This window comes from Podarcis tiliguerta (genome assembly GCF_965153285.1).
Source record: "Podarcis tiliguerta genome assembly, chromosome: 8".
NCBI classification, from domain to species: domain Eukaryota; kingdom Metazoa; phylum Chordata; class Lepidosauria; order Squamata; family Lacertidae; genus Podarcis; species Podarcis tiliguerta.
The window spans coordinates 62,624,499-62,642,100 of record NC_139541.1 but is presented as its reverse complement, the minus strand read 5'-3'; the positions used below and the strand labels follow the sequence as shown (position 1 = coordinate 62,642,100).

At 45.9% G+C, this 17,602-nt stretch overlaps 1 long non-coding RNA gene across 1 annotated transcript; it reads left to right on the top strand.

Annotated features, from left to right (window-relative positions):
- Positions 1-8,168: 8,168 nt before the first annotated feature.
- On the top strand, positions 8,169-15,218 carry LOC310684873. Its single transcript, XR_014514913.1, has 4 exons — positions 8,169-8,975; positions 9,142-11,461; positions 11,548-11,916; positions 15,024-15,218. It is a non-coding gene; the product is annotated as an uncharacterized lncRNA (long non-coding RNA).
- Positions 15,219-17,602: the final 2,384 nt, after the last annotated feature.

Here is a 17,602-nt window from a genome sequence, read left to right as displayed (position 1 = left end):
CATTTACAGAGACTCTAATGAGTCTGAGAAAGCTATCTGCTGTTCGTGTGTTTAAGAAAAGGGGAATGTTAACTCTGCTGATTTTGTTGAAGTTGTAAAGACAAGTTGGGATAGGACATCTTAGACAATATATCCTCCCCCGCATCCCACATGTTTTACCAATAGGCAATTGTTGTACTAGAGAATATAGGAAGTTAAATGTATAACATAAGTATAAATATGTTTATTTGCTTTAATTGTCTAATGCAGTTTGATCAGGAGTGTAACTCTGTTCAGTTATCCCTCCTGATCAAAATTCTTTAAGGGGGGAGGGATGCTTGCCCATTCTTTGGAGAATGTCTGTACAGGGGGATAGAAAGAGTTAATAGTTGGTTGGTTGGGAAAAGGCAGTTGGGAAAGCAGTTGGCAGATAGATGGAAATAGTCAGTGCAGTTGGTTCTTGTGTGAGGGGAAGTAGAAGAGTTAGAGACAGAATAAAATAAGACTAAGAGGGTAAAGGGTAACAGCGTTTCAAATGTATTTAAAGTTTATTTGTGTTTGCAATAAACCACAATCTTCATTATGAACTTAAGAACCTGACTGAGACCAAGTGATTTACCAGGGAGGACCTGGTTGGTGGCAGTGGATTAGTGGTGTATGGGTCAATAGTCTGTGAGACGACCGGGGACTCCGTACGAACGCCACAGGGCGCAACAAAAAAGACCCTTTCCATGAGAAATGGGTTTTGTTTTATTTTATTTCAAATACTTTTTATTGAGTTTTCTATAAAATATACAAACAAAATAAATACTCTAAAGTTCAACAATCATATGTCTACTTATTTTCAGCTCTATTGCGCACAGACTTCTCTCTTTCCCTTCAACAGGCTTTCATAATACATTTTCTCTTTCACAGGTTCTTAGTTGCATTCTATCCACATCACAAGATTTATTTTAATCCTGCTACAGTCTTTAAACTTCTACAGTTATTACCTATATACTCCATTCCTTTTTGAACTTTGTTTCCTCTTGGTTACGGATCCTGTGGGTCAGTTTTGCTAATTCTATATATTCAAGGATTTTTGTCTGCCACTCCATTAGTGTTGGCATTTCCGGAGTTTTCCATTTTGGGGCTACTAAGATTCTGGCGGCAGTTCTAGCGCACATAAATAGTCTGTGGTCCGCTTTTCTTAATTCATCGCCTATCAACCCTAGCAAAAAAGCTTCTTTTTTGGGAGAAGGTATATTTAAACAATTTTTTCAATTCGTTATAAATCATATCCCATTTTCTCTCTCTCGTTTTTTCACATGTCCACATGTGAAAAAACTCTCCAGCTTTCATTTTACATTTCCAGCATGCTTTAGTGCTCACTCTGTACATTTTTGCTAGTTTGACAGGTATAATATACCAGCGGTACATCCTTTTCATTATGTTTTCTTTTAGGGTAGTACACGCCGTGAATTTCAAGCCCTCGTTCCACAGTTTTGCCCAAGTGTCATATTCAATATTATACCCAAAATCAATTGCCCATTTTATCATTACCTCTTTTGTCAATTCATCTTTTGTGTTCCATTCCAATAAAAAAAACCATATTTTCGACAAAGGTTTTGACCTGCCCTCTAATATTTTGATTTGATATCTCGACTTCTTTTCACTGAATCCCACTTTCTTATCCCCTTTATCATTCACTTGATGATATTGTAACCATCCCGTAAGTGCATTCTCTATACAATTATAGGGTTTCAGTTTCCATCCTTTCTCTGTTCTCATTAAGATTTCTTCATAGGTTGCCCTCCTCCCCTCCATATTCAACTTTTTTACTGCCAGCACTTCCACCGGGGTTTTGTTTTATAACAGGCAGCTGAAAAGGAGCATGACAGGACCTACAACTGATTCCTGCTTCTTTGTGGAAAGGTGTTCTGTGATAATCTGTTGACACCTTTGACACTCCATAGTTTCTGACCTAGGCCTGGGGTCCCAGAGGTGTCGTGGGGTGGGGGCGCACACTGGGTGCCACACTTAACACGGGGCTAGCTAAGCCGCTGTGGGGTCCCCAAAAAGCGTACATGCATCCACCAACAGCAAGGACCCGCAATCACTAACGCCTTCCAACATAAAAAGCTGCTTGCATGCAACTTTCTCTTGCTTCTCACTCAGTTCCTCTTTTCTGGGTCTGGGCCAAATCATTCTAAATACGGCGCCCCATCCTTTCTAAGGCCAGTACCTCTGTTCCGGAAAAGTGAGGGAAATTGGCAAAAAGGGGTATAGGGAGCTTTGAGGGAGCATGCCACGTTTCTTCCCTGTAAGTATTGGAGATTTGGAATCTCCCCAAAGATGCACCATTGTATTCCTGCAGAAATTTTTAGTGGTTGTATCTTCTTCTGTGGGCATCAATAAATTATAGACTTACGGATCAGGGCCACCACTTGTCATCATGGGAAGTGGGTTCTAGTGAGCACAGTGTCCAGAGCAGTCCTCTGGAAGGGAGAGCAATTATCGTAATAGAGCTGCCACAAACAGCATGGGGTTCCCTCGTTTGGCCCTATCATAAACCTCAACAACGTCCAAGTTGTTTCCACAATATCGCCTTTCCTGATCCCACAGCTTGTCTTACAGAGAAGCATTCTCAGCTTGCAGGGACTTGAAGAGGGATGCGGTCTCTTTATCTCAATCCTGAAATAGGGGGCTCTTAAGGAGTCCATTCACTGCTGAAGTTATTGAACCAAGGCTTGCAGAGCAGAGACTTAATCTGCAGTTACATCATCACTGATCACCTTTAGCAAAGTTATCACCTCCTTGTAGGAGAAGATCAGGGGAAGGCCACAATGGCCTCTGTGAGGCAGCAATTTTGTTGTTCTCCTTACCAGGCACAAGGCCACATGAACTGGTAAGACTGCCTCTTTCTTTTGCAAAATTGTCCCAAAGTAGCAGAAGGAACTCCAGAGAGAACTAAGAAGGGGAGAGAAAGAGGATTTTCTCATTTGCCACTCCATAATAATGGATTCTCGATATTGCTCTGGGATCTGTCGATTATTTGTTGTATCTTCCACATCAGATTTGATGTGGCTCAATGAAGTGATCGCCACAAACAAGACCTTAAATGAAGGAAGGCAGGCACTGGCGGAGGATGCCACCACGGCTGCTCCCCCCCCCCCCCCCGTGCTGGGTGCCCGGCATCCAGGAAAAACCCCAACTGAAGTCAATGGGACATACTTCTGAGTAAACACACACATGACAGGACTGCACAAACAGGAAACGTTTGGATCATTCTTCATCCTAGAGTGGCCACTGGAAGATACCATCTGAAGAAAAGCCCACCCCTTAGCTCTTCTTGACTTCTTTCTAATTCTGCTTTTCTCCTTGTGTTGCAAGCAGCAAAGTAGGATTATCACCAGCTAGCCCCACATGTGATGTGGTGGGTGGATCCAGACAAGTTTAGCCTCTACCTAGCACTCCACTAGGCTGCTAAAGATTTTGAAGGTGACTGTGACAGAAGGCCCAGGTAAAGCAGAGTTTGATGGTACTACCAGAGGGATATAATTCTCAGTATGTTGGGTTAGAGCAGTGTTTCTCAATCAGGGCCATGTGGCCCCTGGGGATCCCCAGGATATTCCAAGGGTGCCACAGGTGAAAATCACATAAATGGGGGACCAAGTGAAGAAAAACAGAGAAGTGACCGAGAAAAGAAAAACAGAAGTGAAGAAAATAGAAAACAGAGAAGTGGAGTGAACGGAGAAGTGACATGCTTCCCAGTGCATAGATCACCATGCGCGCTGCGCTGCAACGTCGCTTCCACTTCCTTGTCCCTCCCGCTTCCAAACTCCACTACTGTGCGCACCAAGTTGTCCACATTTCAGTTGCCACAGACAAGGTGCGTGGCTGCAGCAGTGTTTGTGTATGGGGTGTTGTTTCTTTGTGCAAAGGTGGTACGTTGCTGCAGACCATTTTTGGATTAAGAGTACAGTATCTAAAAAGCTTCCACAGCTTTGGGATAAAGCAAAATTGTTTTCATGGCATTTCCTACTTCATATTTGGCAGAATCAGTTTTCAGCCATGCTCAGCCTAACACAGAATCACCTTAACGTAATGGACAGAGGTGATCTTCAGCTATCCCTCACAGCAACAGAACCAGATATAAAGCTTGTTTCTGGCCATCAAGCACAAGGGTCACTTAAAATAAATACTTAAGAGTATAATGTGTTATGTAATTGTATTTTGTATAATGTGTTTGTAATTGTATTATAAGAGAGACATGTTTTATTTGCAAACAAAACATTCAAATGGCTACCTTTCTACTGGTATGACGGGGCTACAGGAAGGAAACAATGCCTCGCAAGATGAAAAACTTGCAAGATGAAAGAGTTTTTTGTTTTTTGAGTTTTGAGCAAGACGAATTTCCCTATGGGCTTGCTTCGCAAGGCGAAAATGTCTTGCAAGTTTGTTTCCTTTTTCTTAAAACCGTTAATACCCAGGGTGCATTGCTTGAAGAGGTGCAGTTGCGACTTGACTTCGAGGAGCAACTCATAGCATGCGGTGTGGTAGCCTTTTTTGAGGTTTTTGAAGACTTTGGTGATTTTTGAAGCTTTTCCAAAACTTCTTTTGCAGCCATTTGGTAAGTTAAACTTTTAAAATTTTTTGGGGGGTTTTTGGATTTTGTGTTGGGGTGTTTGGAATTCAAGGACTTGGTGTTGGGGAGGGGTTTGCAAGAATCTGGAAGCTTGTGTGTTTTCTGGGAGGTTTGGTGCTTTTGAATTTTTTGGATGTGAAGCACTGATTTATTTATTTTTTGGGTTTGCGAAGGTAGGAGCTGTGCTGCCATGCGGCCCAAAAAGACTGCTGCTGCAGAGGCCGGCCAGAGGAAGAAGGAGAAAGTTACGCTGGAAATGAAGGAGATCATCCGGAAGCACGACGGTGGAATGCGTGTGACAGACCTCGCCAGGGAGTACGGGAGGAATCCATCAACCATCGGGACCATCCTGAAGATGAGGGAGAAGATCCTTGCGACTGATGTAGCCAAGGGAGTCACCAGGATCGTGAAGAACTGCCCAGCTGTTCTGGAGGAGGTGGAGAAGTTGCTGCTCATCTGGTTAGAAGAGAAGCAGCGTGCAGGGGACACAGTGACTGAGGCCGTCATTTGTGAGAAGGCCAAGTCCTTGCATGCAGACCTTGTCCGGCAACAGCCAGGAACCTCAGGCGAGCCAGAAGTCTTCAAGGCAAGCAGAGGCTGGTTTGACCGGTTCAAGACGAGATCTGGAATTCACAGCGTGGTCAGGCATGGAGAGGCTGCCAGTTCTGATGTTCCTGCGGCTGAAGACTTTGCAGCGGAGTTCCTGGAGGTTGTGACGACAGAGTGCTACGTTCCACAGCAGGTCTTCAGCTGCAACGAGACCGGGCTGTTTTGGAAGAGGATGCCCAAAAGGACTTTCATCACTCAGGAGGAGGCCAAGTTGCCTGGCCACAAGCCCATGAAGGACCGTCTGACCCTGTTCTTCTGTGCCAACGCAAGCGGCGACCTGAAGATCAAGCCCCTGCTGGTGTACCACTCGGAGAACCCACAGGCCTTCAAGAAACACAAGGTCGACAAGGAGCAGCTGAGTGTCATGTGGCGATCCAACAGTAAGGCTTGGGTCACACGTGTGCTGTTTGTGGACTGGGTCAATCTTGCTTTTGGCCCTGCTGTCAAACAGTACCTACTGGACAACAATCTGCCGCTGAAGGCTTTGCTTGTGATGGACAATGCTCCTGCTCATCCTAAAGGCCTTGAGGAGGACTTGTTGGAGTTCAGCTTCATCAACATCATGTTCCTGCCGCCTAACTCCACGCCACTGCTCCAGCCGATGGATCAGCAGCTCATCGCCAATTTCAAAAAACTCTACACCAAGGACCTTTTCAGACGATGCTTCGAGGTGACTGATTGCACCAACATCACCCCGCAGGAATTCTGGAAGGACCACTTCGACATTGTCACCTGCTTGAAGATGATCACCACGGCCTGGGACGGGATCAGCCAGAGAAATTTGAATTGCGCTTGGCGCAGCCTGTGGCCGGACTATGTGGCACCAAGTGACTCTGTTGCACCAGAGTCAACAGTGGTGCAGGACATTGTTTCCTTGGGGAGGACCATGGGCCTGGAGGTCACAGAGGAGGACGTCAGCAAGCTGGTGGAGGAGCACGACCACGAGCTGACCACCCAGGAGCTGCAGGCAGAGGCTGCACAGGAGCAGGCCTCGCTGGAAGAGGAGGAAGCAACTGAGGAACGGCTGTCCTCCAAAGAACTGAGGGACATTTGCCAGAAGTGGAAAGATGTGCAGGCTTTTGCAGAGCGGCACCACCCTGACAAGGACCTGACACGTGACCTTGCAAACACTTTTGATACGAGGGCCATGTCGTCTTTCAGGGAGGTGCTGAAAAGGCGGATGAAGCAGCAGACCATGGACAGGTTCTTCTTCGAGTTGTCCCCCAGAGTCTTAGAAAATGTATGTATGAAATGTATGAAAAATCACTTTGGTGATTTTTAAATGCTTTTCTGTCATGTTTAGAAACTTAAATTATTGTTCCTTCAATTTTTGAAATGCTCTTTACAGTATGTGTGACTTTAAAGAGCACTTAATAAACTCTTTTTGTACCAAATTTGGCTTTGTTTGGACTTTTTTTGACCATAGAAACACATTAATTGATTTTCAATGCATTCCTATGGGAAACCGTGCTTCGCAAGACGAAAAATTCGCAAGATGAAAAAACTCGCAGAACGAATTAATTTCGTCTTGCGAGGCACCACTGTAATATAGTAGATTGTTGTATAAATTTGTGAAGTATGCTCAATAAAGGATTTTTTATAAAGCTTGAAAGCCAGTGGTTGTTGTCTTTCAAGGGTATACAGAAACGCAAGAACTAGGAAGCTGAAATTTGGGAAAGGAGAACTGGAGTTGTGAGGGAATGCAACGCTCTACGTAAATCCCAATTTAAGAATTTTGTCAAATGGGTGAATGCTAAATTCTCAAAGCCTGCCAATTCTTTGCTGGGTGGCTGGCTGTATTTACAGCAACTGATCTACCAAATTTGCTGAAAATGATTTCCTACATCTCAGCATTCCAGCATTGACAGGCTATGTGGAGAGGATTTTCTCCATAATGGCAAACAAATGGAGTGATGTTCGGAACCGGTGCTCTGTGGAACTGATAAAAAGTGAGCTCCTGTGTGGCGTTTGCCCTCCTGTGTGTGAGACATCATACTGGGTTCATAGGGAAAGGGTTAACTAATTGTAAAATGACTAACCAATGGGAACCCAGGGAGCAGAGTTAACTGCGTATAAGCTTTTAAGCACAGGGTGGTTTTTTTTAGAGAGTTGGAGTGGTTGAGAAGACAGTCTGGAGTTAGACGAGACAGAGAAGATAAGTCTGTGGGTTGGGCTAGTCTGGTGTGAGAAAACGAGTGTGGCGTTTGCCCTCCTAGGTGTGTGACATCATACTGGGTTCATAAGGAAAGGGTTAACTAAGTGTAAAATGACTAACCAATAGGAATCCAAGGGGAGGAGTTAGAGTTGTTAAGAAGGAAACTGGAATTAGCAGCTATGGAGAATCAAAATAATAGTAGTAACACCAGTAGTTAAACTCAAGTGAAGGTAGATTTAAAGCGTTTACCTGAGTTTAAGGGAAAAGATAGCCCTGAGGCTTTTATTATATCATTTGAAAGAGCTTGTCAAGATTTTCAAGTGAAAGATGAGGATAAGATGAAGATACTTAGAAGCCAAGTTAAGTGGTGCATTGTCAGGGAAGAGTTAGAAGTTTTCAGTTTATCAGAGGGAGAAAGCATTCCCCAAGGGGGGGAGGAGAGCGGTGAATCTAATAGAAGGGAGCGGGAGGAACAACAGGGAGCGACTGGCTGTTCACAGGAAAGGCAAGGGTTAAGTTCTAGCTCAGATTCGGAGGAGGGGAGATACAGGCCAGCTCTAGCCAGGAGGTTAGAAAAAAGAGCGGGAAAGCGAAGGGAAAGGCGCCTTCGCCACTTTGAGGGTGGTTGGTCATGGAGAAGCAGAGCTCAGAAGGTATCTGAAATAAGTGACTCTGAGGAATAATAGTTAAGAACTGTTTATAAGATTATTTTGTTAATACACAATAAAAAGTTATAAAAGAACAAGAAGCGTTTGTGTGGTGATCTGAAGAGGACAACGACCAGTCCTGACATGCATTAGCTGAAATCTATGCCCAAATGACTGAGGACCAATCCAAAAATTTTGATATGTTTAACCAACTAATATACACCAGGTTTGGAATTACCTCAGAACAACTGGGAAAGAAATTTACAAGTGTAACTAAAGTGAGGGAGGAAACATACGCTCAACTTGGGGCTAAAATCTCAAACTACCTCACAAAATGGTTAGGACAGGAGGGGGCAGACTCCGTTCCAAAAATCAGAGAAGTGTTTGCTCCGGAACAATTTTATGAAACGATAAATGGCCAATTAAAATATCTTATAAAGGAAAGACCCCCTCAATCGCTTCAAGAAGCCGCTAACAGCTGACCAAATAAATGAAATAAGGGACCATAGGTTTGATGAACCAAGTTTTTTGGGGGAAAGTGTGGGGGACTACCAGAAATAGATTCCAACAGGCAAAGGGAAACCCAGATTCAGAGACAGATAAGGGAAACAGGCCATTGTCAAAAGGGCAAAATGACAAGACCCAAGCAAACACCGGCCTCACTGAGGAGAAAGGGTGGAAAACAAATTATACAAATCCCAAAGAACTTAAATGCTGGGGATGTGGAAAATTTGGCCACAAAAGTTTTAATTGTAGAGCTGGAGGGGGAAAGTCTGTCAATATTAGCCCTCCGAAAAAAACGTATTGTATCAAAGCAGCTGAGGAGAGCTAAGCTAGTTACGAAGCCTGCTGAAGTGGTGGAGGCTAAAGTGGCACATTGCTATGCCATTAAACAAGACAATCTTCTTTTGAAAAACGCTGGGGAAGATATTTGGATTGGAGATTTCTAGGGTTGAATGTGAACCTGAATGCTTCTGGGTCCCAGTCTTTTGGAAAGGATTCCAACTGGGTCCATTATTGCTCAGCAATAAAACCTCACCTTCTTTTTCTCCAAATTGCTGCGTCTTGTCTGATCCTTGTCTCACTCTAAGAGGGTACCACTTAATTTCACTTGCTTCAATAAGACACAGGTTCACAAGTCACTATTGTCCACCCAGAGATAATCTGTCCCACCAAAATAATTCCAGGAAACGTTATGCGATTAAAAGTAATTTCAAAACAGCCTGAGGTACTACCAGTTGCAGAGATCCATGTTAAGTTCCAAGATTGGTCAGGAAAGTGGCAGGTTGCTATTTCTGAGGAGATTCCCACTGCTGTGCTGATCGGATGGGATCTCTTAGGGCATGTACAGAGTTCTTTTGTAGTTACTCACTCCAAGGGGGGGTCAACAGTCACCCAGTGCTGAGGGGAATACTACTGTTGCCAAAGGAGACAGAGCTGAGGAACCGATTTGTGAGGGGAGAAATGAAGACTTGCTGGTTCCTTTTATAAAAAACCAAAAACCTAGTTTTGCCCAAGAACAGCAAGAGGATGCTGATTTAATTGTTTTGAGGCAGCCAAATCTGATGTGCCTTTAACTTCTCAAAGTCCTGAGCGATTCTGTCTAAGCAATGGATTATATAGAGAAGTCCTTGCCATACCATCTGGGGAACAAAATCAGAAGGCAATTAGTAATCCCACAAGCTTAAAGGGAGAAGATCCTGCAGCAAGCTCATGATAGTTTATTTGGAGCACACATGGGGATTACTTGAACCAAGCAACGAGTGGCACAAAATTTCTATTGGCCAGGCATGGGAAAACAAATTAAATTATATTGTCAAATCTGTGACATCTGTCACGAGAAGGCGCACAGGCCAGGATAAGACAAAGGCCAAGCGGTGTCCTTTGTCTGTAATCTCTACACCATTCCAGAGACTGGGTCTTGATCTGATAGGACCATTACCTAGAGCCACTAAATGAGGACACAAATATATCCTCACAATTGTGGATTTTGCGACCAGGTATCCCAAAGCCATCCCGTTGCGAAATATAGAGACGGAGACCGTGGCGGATGCTTTAATTAATTTTATGAGTCGGTTAGGTTTTGCTAGTGAGATTGTCACTGATTTGAAAACCTCTTTTACGTCACGACTAATGAAAAGGTTGTGGGAGTTGTGTGGCATCAAGCACATAACTTCAACACCATACCATCCCGAAACAAACGGTTTGGTGGAAAGGTTTAATGAGACTTTGATCCACATGGTCAAAGCCTATGTAGCAGAGAACCCCAATGAAGGGGTTGCAAATTAAAACATCTTCTTTACATGTTTCGTGATATACCACAAGAAAGTACAGGTTTTAGTCCTTTTTGAGCTGTTACTAGGACGTAAAGTAAAAGGACCGTTAGACTTGCTCCATATTAATTGGGAGGAGTATCAAGACTGAGATCCCGAGGCAGTGATAGACTACGTATACAACCTGCAAAATACACTGAATAGATCCTTAGAGATAGCAGGGGAAAATTTAAAAGCAGCCCAAACAAAGCAGAAAACCTGGTACGACAAAAAGGCCAGAGTAAGAACTTTTGAACCCGATAGTGAAGCAACCAAAGGAAATAAAATGCATCTAGCATAGGAGGGACCGTACAAAATCGTGTCCAAAATGAGTGATGTAAATTACGTAATCCAACAAGGGGAAGAAGGGCATAAGGTGGTTCGTGTGAACATGTTAAAGCCTTATCTTAGACCAGAAGGCTGGACACTGTATGCAACACGTGAAGATCCAGACGAAGCTGATATAACATGTTGGGAAGGGAGAGGGGAGCAACTGTGCAATCTACAAGAAATAAAGATAGCTCCTACAGGAATCAACAGACCGTTAAACGTCCGGGGACCCTGTGTGATCGCCACAGTGTGAGAATTTGTTAAGAGGAGTCAAACAGTTGACAGTCAGAAGGTATTAGGAAGGTATAGGCCGGTAAAGATACTGACACGAATATTATCTGAGAAACCATAAACTTGTTAATGTTTGTAAAATAAACTTTTAACAACTCTCTGGACTCAGTATTTTACCAGAGAGTAACTGGTTGGTGGCAGCGGGGAAGCGAGCACAGTGGTGACACAGGGATCAAAAGACCATTAAACGTCCGGGGACCCTTTGTGATTGCCACATCCTGATTTCACAGAACTTTTGACCTGTCCTGTGCCAAATTCTACTCCACTACGGTGGGGGCTTATTATGTGCTCATTCACCTGGAGGACAGAAGAGGCATACATCGTTTCAGCTCTGAAGAGTAAGCGTTTTGCCGAGATGCCAGAAGTCACTGCAGCCATCTTCCTGGAGGTGAGGGGTGTGGGATATAAAGCTGTCAGTTAAGTCCAACATTCCAAGAGAGGACTAACTCCCTCTATGTGGCAGGCAGTTTTGTCAGTTGGTCGGTGTGATGTTAACGTATGAGTGCAGGAAGTGAAATAGTTAAACAGGTTACCCAATCAGGACCCAGGGGGTGGAGTCAGAGGGACTATATAACCAGCTCTGGGAGGGGCGAAGAGTAGAGTTTGTTAGGAGTTGGGTGGTTGGTTGGAGTGGGAGTGAATTGGGATAGTTTGTGGGTAGGTTGAGTTAGTGTAGCGAAATAAGCTGAGTCAGGAATAGTTAGGGGCTAGGAAGACAAGTAAATATCTGAGAGGTGGTTTAGTGAGTGAGAACAGGTAGCAGAAGTTATAGGTCTGGAGAGGTACCCCATGATTATAATTGACCGATACAGTTTATGTAGCACGCTCACAATAGTGTATGTGGAGCGCATATGGGTATTACACGTACAAAACGGAGAGCGGCTGAAAAATTTTATTGGCCAGGCATGGGAAAACAAATAAAACAATACTGTCAAGCCTGTGACATATGTCAGAGAAGAGGCAGTGGTCAAGACAAAACAAAAGCCAAATTCTTGCCTATCATATCAACCACTTTTCAATGGTTAGCGCTGGACCTGATAGGGCCATTGCCTAGAGCCAGCAGGCGGGGAAACAGATACATCCTCACCATAGTGGATTACGCAACTGAATGTTATGTACTGAAGTCCTCACCCTGGGCCAGCAGGGGGATACTGTAGATGGTTATGCAAATGAAGGATCGAAAAGTGACATTCAGTGATTGGATAGTTTTAGAAAATGGCAACAGTTACAATTGTTCTGGAGCTCTATATAAGCAGGCTGACTGAGCCCCTCAGTTTAGTTCTGTTCTGACATCTGAATAAAGAATATCTGTTTGAAGAATCGCTGTGTCGTCTGCTATGTTTGCCCACAACTTAACACAGAAGCCTGCGAGGTGGCACTGGCACTTGTGGCTGGAGTGAAGAGGTTCCATGAATACCTCTATGGCAGGAACTTTTGACCTCATCACTGACCACAAGCCGCTCCTGGGCCTCCTCATCAGTGATCGTCCAACTCCACCGGTCCTCTCACCGCGCATGCTGCGATGGACTGTTTTCCTGGCTGCCTACCACTACCGGCTCGTCCATCGCCCGGGGAAATCGATGGGCCATGCTGACGCCCTCAGCCGTTGCCCTCTTCTAGCGTTTGTGGAAGACCCGGCTCCAGCTTCATCGCTCCTCCTGATTGAGGATCTTCCGGCAGCGCCTGTATCGGCTGCCACTGTGGCCTCCGTATCTGCCCAGGATCGCACCATCAGCCGTGTGCTCAACTGGGTGTGGAGGGGGTGGCCACAAGGGCCTTTTGCATCGGAGTTCCAACTGTTCGCAACCAGACATGAACACTCGGCTCATCGCGGCTGTCTGCTGTGGGGAGACCGTGTCGTGATTCCCCAAAGACTCCGTCAACGCGTCCTGGAGGCTCTGCACGTTGGCCACCAGGGAATCGTCAAAATGAAGGCGTTGGCTCGGTGTTTCGTCTGGTGGCCTAACATGGACGATGCCATCACTGCCTGGGTGTCCGCCTGTCAAGCGTGCCAAGAATCGAGGCCTGCACCACCAGCAGCTAAGGGACACACCTGGGAGACATCAAAGACACCCTGGTCGAGGGTGCACATCGATCTGGCCGGCCCCTTTAACGGCCGGACCTTTATGGTAGTGGTGGACGCCTATTCCAAATGGCTGGAGGTGGCCCTGATGCCCTCCACCACTACCGAGGCCGTCATCCGGGTGCTGCGAGGCCTGTTTGCGACCCATGGGTGTTCTGATGTCCTTGTCTCTGACAACGGACCGCAGTTCACGTCAGGCACTTTTGAGCGGTATCTTTTGGGACTGGGTATCCGTCATGCCCTAACAGCACCATTTCATCCATCCAGCAACGGGCAAGCGGAGAGAATGGTGTGCTCAGCAAGAGGCACTGGTGCGCCTGGACCGGGGAGACTGGCACGAGCGGGTCGCCGAATACTTGTTCGAGCAACACATCACCCCTCATGCGGCCACAGGGCGGAGTCCTGCTGAACTGCTTATGGGCTGCTGCCTCAGGTCACCGCTCAACCGGCTGCACCCAGACTTTGCCGTGGCCGAACCCTCAGGCTGTGCCAACACACCACGGTCATTTGTTCCAGGAAACCAGGTCTTTGCCCGGAACTATGTGGGGGACATTCCTTGGGTGCCAGCCACAGTAGCGGGAGTCACTGACCTTGCTCGTACCAGGTGGCACTCGAAGACGGACGTTTGTGGCGCCGGCACATAGACCGGCTTAGGTGCAGGGTTGGGGACTTGCGACACTACAGTGGTGCCCCCAACTGTGCTCGTGGCTCCGGAAGAGACACTTACAGATGGCGAGGCTTCACCTACACCTCCCTCGCAAACTGCCAGCATGGAGCCGAAGCAAGCCACTTCAGAGGGTCTGCCAGACTTACCACAGGCTCAGACCACTCCACTTGCGGAGGCTCCACCCACAGCAGCGGATCCAGGGGATTTGGTTTCAACAACACCTAGGGTCGCACCACAGCCTCAGCAAGAATTGGGTGGCCCCCCGGACTTGGCTACCAGTCCCCGCCGGTCTGTCAGAGTTTCCAAGCGCCCAACCTATTTAAAGGACTATGTTGTTGGACATGTATCACTGTTGGTCTAAGTATGGGAAATGTAACAGATATGCTTTTGTGCCTAATTGAACCATTACGTGTAGTGATGTATATAAGGAAACCATTACGATTGTAACTAACGCCTTATCTCGGTGGGGAGGGGTGTTATGTACTGAAGTCCTCACCCTGGGCCAGCAGGGGGATACTGTAGATAGTTATGCAAATGAAGGATCACGTTCAGTGATTGGAGTTTTAGAAAATGGCAACAGTTACAATTGTTCTGGAGCTCTATATAAGCAGGCTGACTGAACCCTCAGCTTAGTTCTGTTCTGACATCTGAATATCTGTTTGAAGAATCGCTGTGTCGTCTGCTATGTTCACCCACAACTTAACACAGAAGCCATTCCATTGCGAAACATTGAAACAGAGGCAACCGTTTTAATTAACTATATGAGTAGGTTGGGCTTTGCCAGTGAAATTGTCACTGACTTGGGTTCTTCTTTCACATCAGGAGTAATGAAAAGACTATGGGAAGTGTGTGGTATTAAGCATTTAACATCAACACCTTGCCACCCTGAAACTAATGGATTAGTTGAGAGATTTAATGGAACCCTAATAAGAATGATTAAAGCCTATACTGCAGATAATCCCAATGATTGGGACAAGATACAACCACTACTGTATGCATATAGCGATGTACCCCAATTAAGTACCAGGTTTAGCCCACCTGAATTATTGATGGGACGTAAAGTAAAAGGGCACCTGAACTTACTTCGCATGAATTGGGAAGAACAGCGAGATCAAGATCCAGAGTCTGTAGTGGAGTATTTGTTTAATCTGCAGAATACCTTAAAGAGATCCTCAGAGTTTGCGGGGGGGAATTTAAAAAGTGCCCAAACCAAGCAAAAAAACTGGTATGACAAGAAGGCCAGGATAAGGTCATTTGCACCTGAAAGTGAAGTATTGGGGCTGAGACCAATTAAAGGAAACAAACTACAATTAGCTTGGGAAGGACCATATAAAATAATAGCCAAAATGAATGAAGTAAATTATGTGATCCAGCAAGGAGAGGAAGGGTGGAAAGTGGTGCATATAAATATGATCAAACCTTATTTTAGAACAGAAAACTGGGCACTGTATGCCCTAAGAGAGGATCCATGTGAACCAGACATACCATGCTGGGGGGACAAGAGAGTGTCCCAGGGTAGTTTAAAGCAGTGTTCCCCAACCCCCGGGCCGCGGACCGGTCCGTGGATCAATCGGCACCGGGCCGCCTGAGGAACTTCAAATCATTTCACTGTGGCGGGCGGCTGAGGCGCAGAGCATTGCACCCTCTCAAGCCCGTCCATTGTGTGACAATAGCAAATGAAAATTCACTATTGTTACACTGATGCTCCTCCTGGCCAATCAGGGAGCGGGTCCTCCCGCTTCCTGATTGGCTGAAAGGCAAACCTCACGCCATTGGCCGAGGAGGAGGCGCCACGGGAGGACTGAGGACTCGAGGTCGGAGACGCGGGGACTGAAGAGAAGCTGCCGTGAGGTAAGTGCACAGAGGGGGGGACTCAGCACTATCAAACGGAAAGAGGAGCAGCAATGGTTTTATTAGAATGCCCTGTCATTCACCCAGGCCTATTGCACTTATTTAGGTCAACAACTCCTGGGTCGAATGTGTTTGTGCGGGTTCAGGCATAAGTGCACGGAGGGTGGGGCAGGGATTCTCTGCTATTGAGGAGACTCAGCACTATGGCGCGATGATCTCTGTATTGAAAGGGGGAATGCTGGGGCATCTCTGTATTGAAAGGGGCATGCTGGCATCTCTGTGTTGAAAGGGGAACGCTGGCATCTCTGTATTGAAAGGGGGCACAGTCATCTTTTGTGATTTATATATATATTTCACAGTTATTTTGATACACTGGTCATATATTTAAAACACTGATCACATTTTTGCGTTGATAGTTTTTTGATTCACATTCGGATTTAGGTGACCTCTGGAGCTGAGCAGTTGCAAGCAGCAGTGGAGTGAAGAGAAAGAGAAGGTATCACTCTTTTAGCTCTTCTATCTGTTCACCGGTACTCGTGTGTACTGACGTGTTATTGTGCCTGCTTTAACCCACAAATTAGCAAAAATGAGTATGAAACAGACATCGTTAGAAAGTTTCCTTGGGAAGAAAAAAAGGCCCAGTGAATGGACAGAAGAAGAGCCTTCAACATCAAAGAAACATGCAACTTTTAACAGACAATACCATGAATCCTATTTGAAATATGGATTTATTGGGACAGGTGATTCCCACACATCAAAACTGCTCTGCATAGTTTGCAGCGAGCAGCTCTCCAATGAGGCAATGAAACCTTCAAAACTGCTTCGCCACTTGACCGCCAAGCACCCTGGCATAAAAGACAAGCCCCTGGAGTATTTTGAAAGAAAAAAACGGGAGCACGAAGCACAGAAGATATTTATGAGGGCCTGGGTGGTGGCAGTGAGAAATAAAGTGGTGGCACAGGGGACCCTGTGTGATCGCCACAGTCGGTTGCTGAAATGAGTGTTAACTGGTAACTGCTCGGATGCAGTCTTCTCATGACTCCCTTTTTTCCAGTATATAGTTTATCTGTCATGTAACCTAAGCCTGCCTTCAGGAACAACTCTGTAAACCCAAATGAATCTGATAGTAAAGTAGTTTATGTTAATATCATTCAGATTCACGTGTGTTTTCTTTAAGAGGGACAGAAAGGGATTATCAACCAGGAAGGTATAATTATTGATAGGACTCAAACAAGTTAGCAACCCGCTTGTCGCTGCATAATCTCAAAACGGGATCGTTTAAACTCTGCTAAATTATATGAACGTTCCCACAAGGGAAACAGGCGCTGAAGGCTTAGTGCGGACAAATGGGTAAAGCAAAGAGCCCCATGTTCCGTATCTGCCGAATGTGGGCTGTGGAGTCTTTCTCCTGTGTCTTTTCCAGAGGAAAATGCCCTCCCGGTAACAGAAGAAAAAGGGTCTCCCAAGACCTTTAGTGAGCTCTCAGCATGGGGCCACTGATGGGGCAGCACAAGTGGGGCTCCCCTGCTTTGCCTGCACTGTGCCTTGCTCCCCACGCCTCACCCTCTCAGCAACCGGCAGCAACCCCCAATATCTGGAAGGCAGGTGAGCAACGACGCCCCACCTGCATCGTCCCACCAACTGCCAATCTGGGGCCCTGCCTGGTACTGCTACTGTCTCTGCTGCCACTGGAGTTCCCAGTGTGCCAGTTTGCTCCTGCATCTGCTCACTCATCCAACCCCAAACTACCTCCATATGTATTATGTAGTGGCCGTTACAACAGGCTACTGCTCAGCTCCGTACGGCAGCAGGTGGCTGAGTCAACTGATTTTGGTCACTGACCAGAGTGTGTAGGTGGCTGCCATGTTAGATTTTCCAGGTTGCAGTGCCCAGCATAGACACTAGGGTCCTCAGCAGCTGCTATGAGTGGCTGAACTTCTCAAGACACAGCCACCACATTCCTTGATTTCATTCAGGAAATGGGCAGAAAAAGAATCTCCTGGGTGTTTCAGGGCATTGTCTTTAGAAATCAATTGAAATTGCAAGGTTTC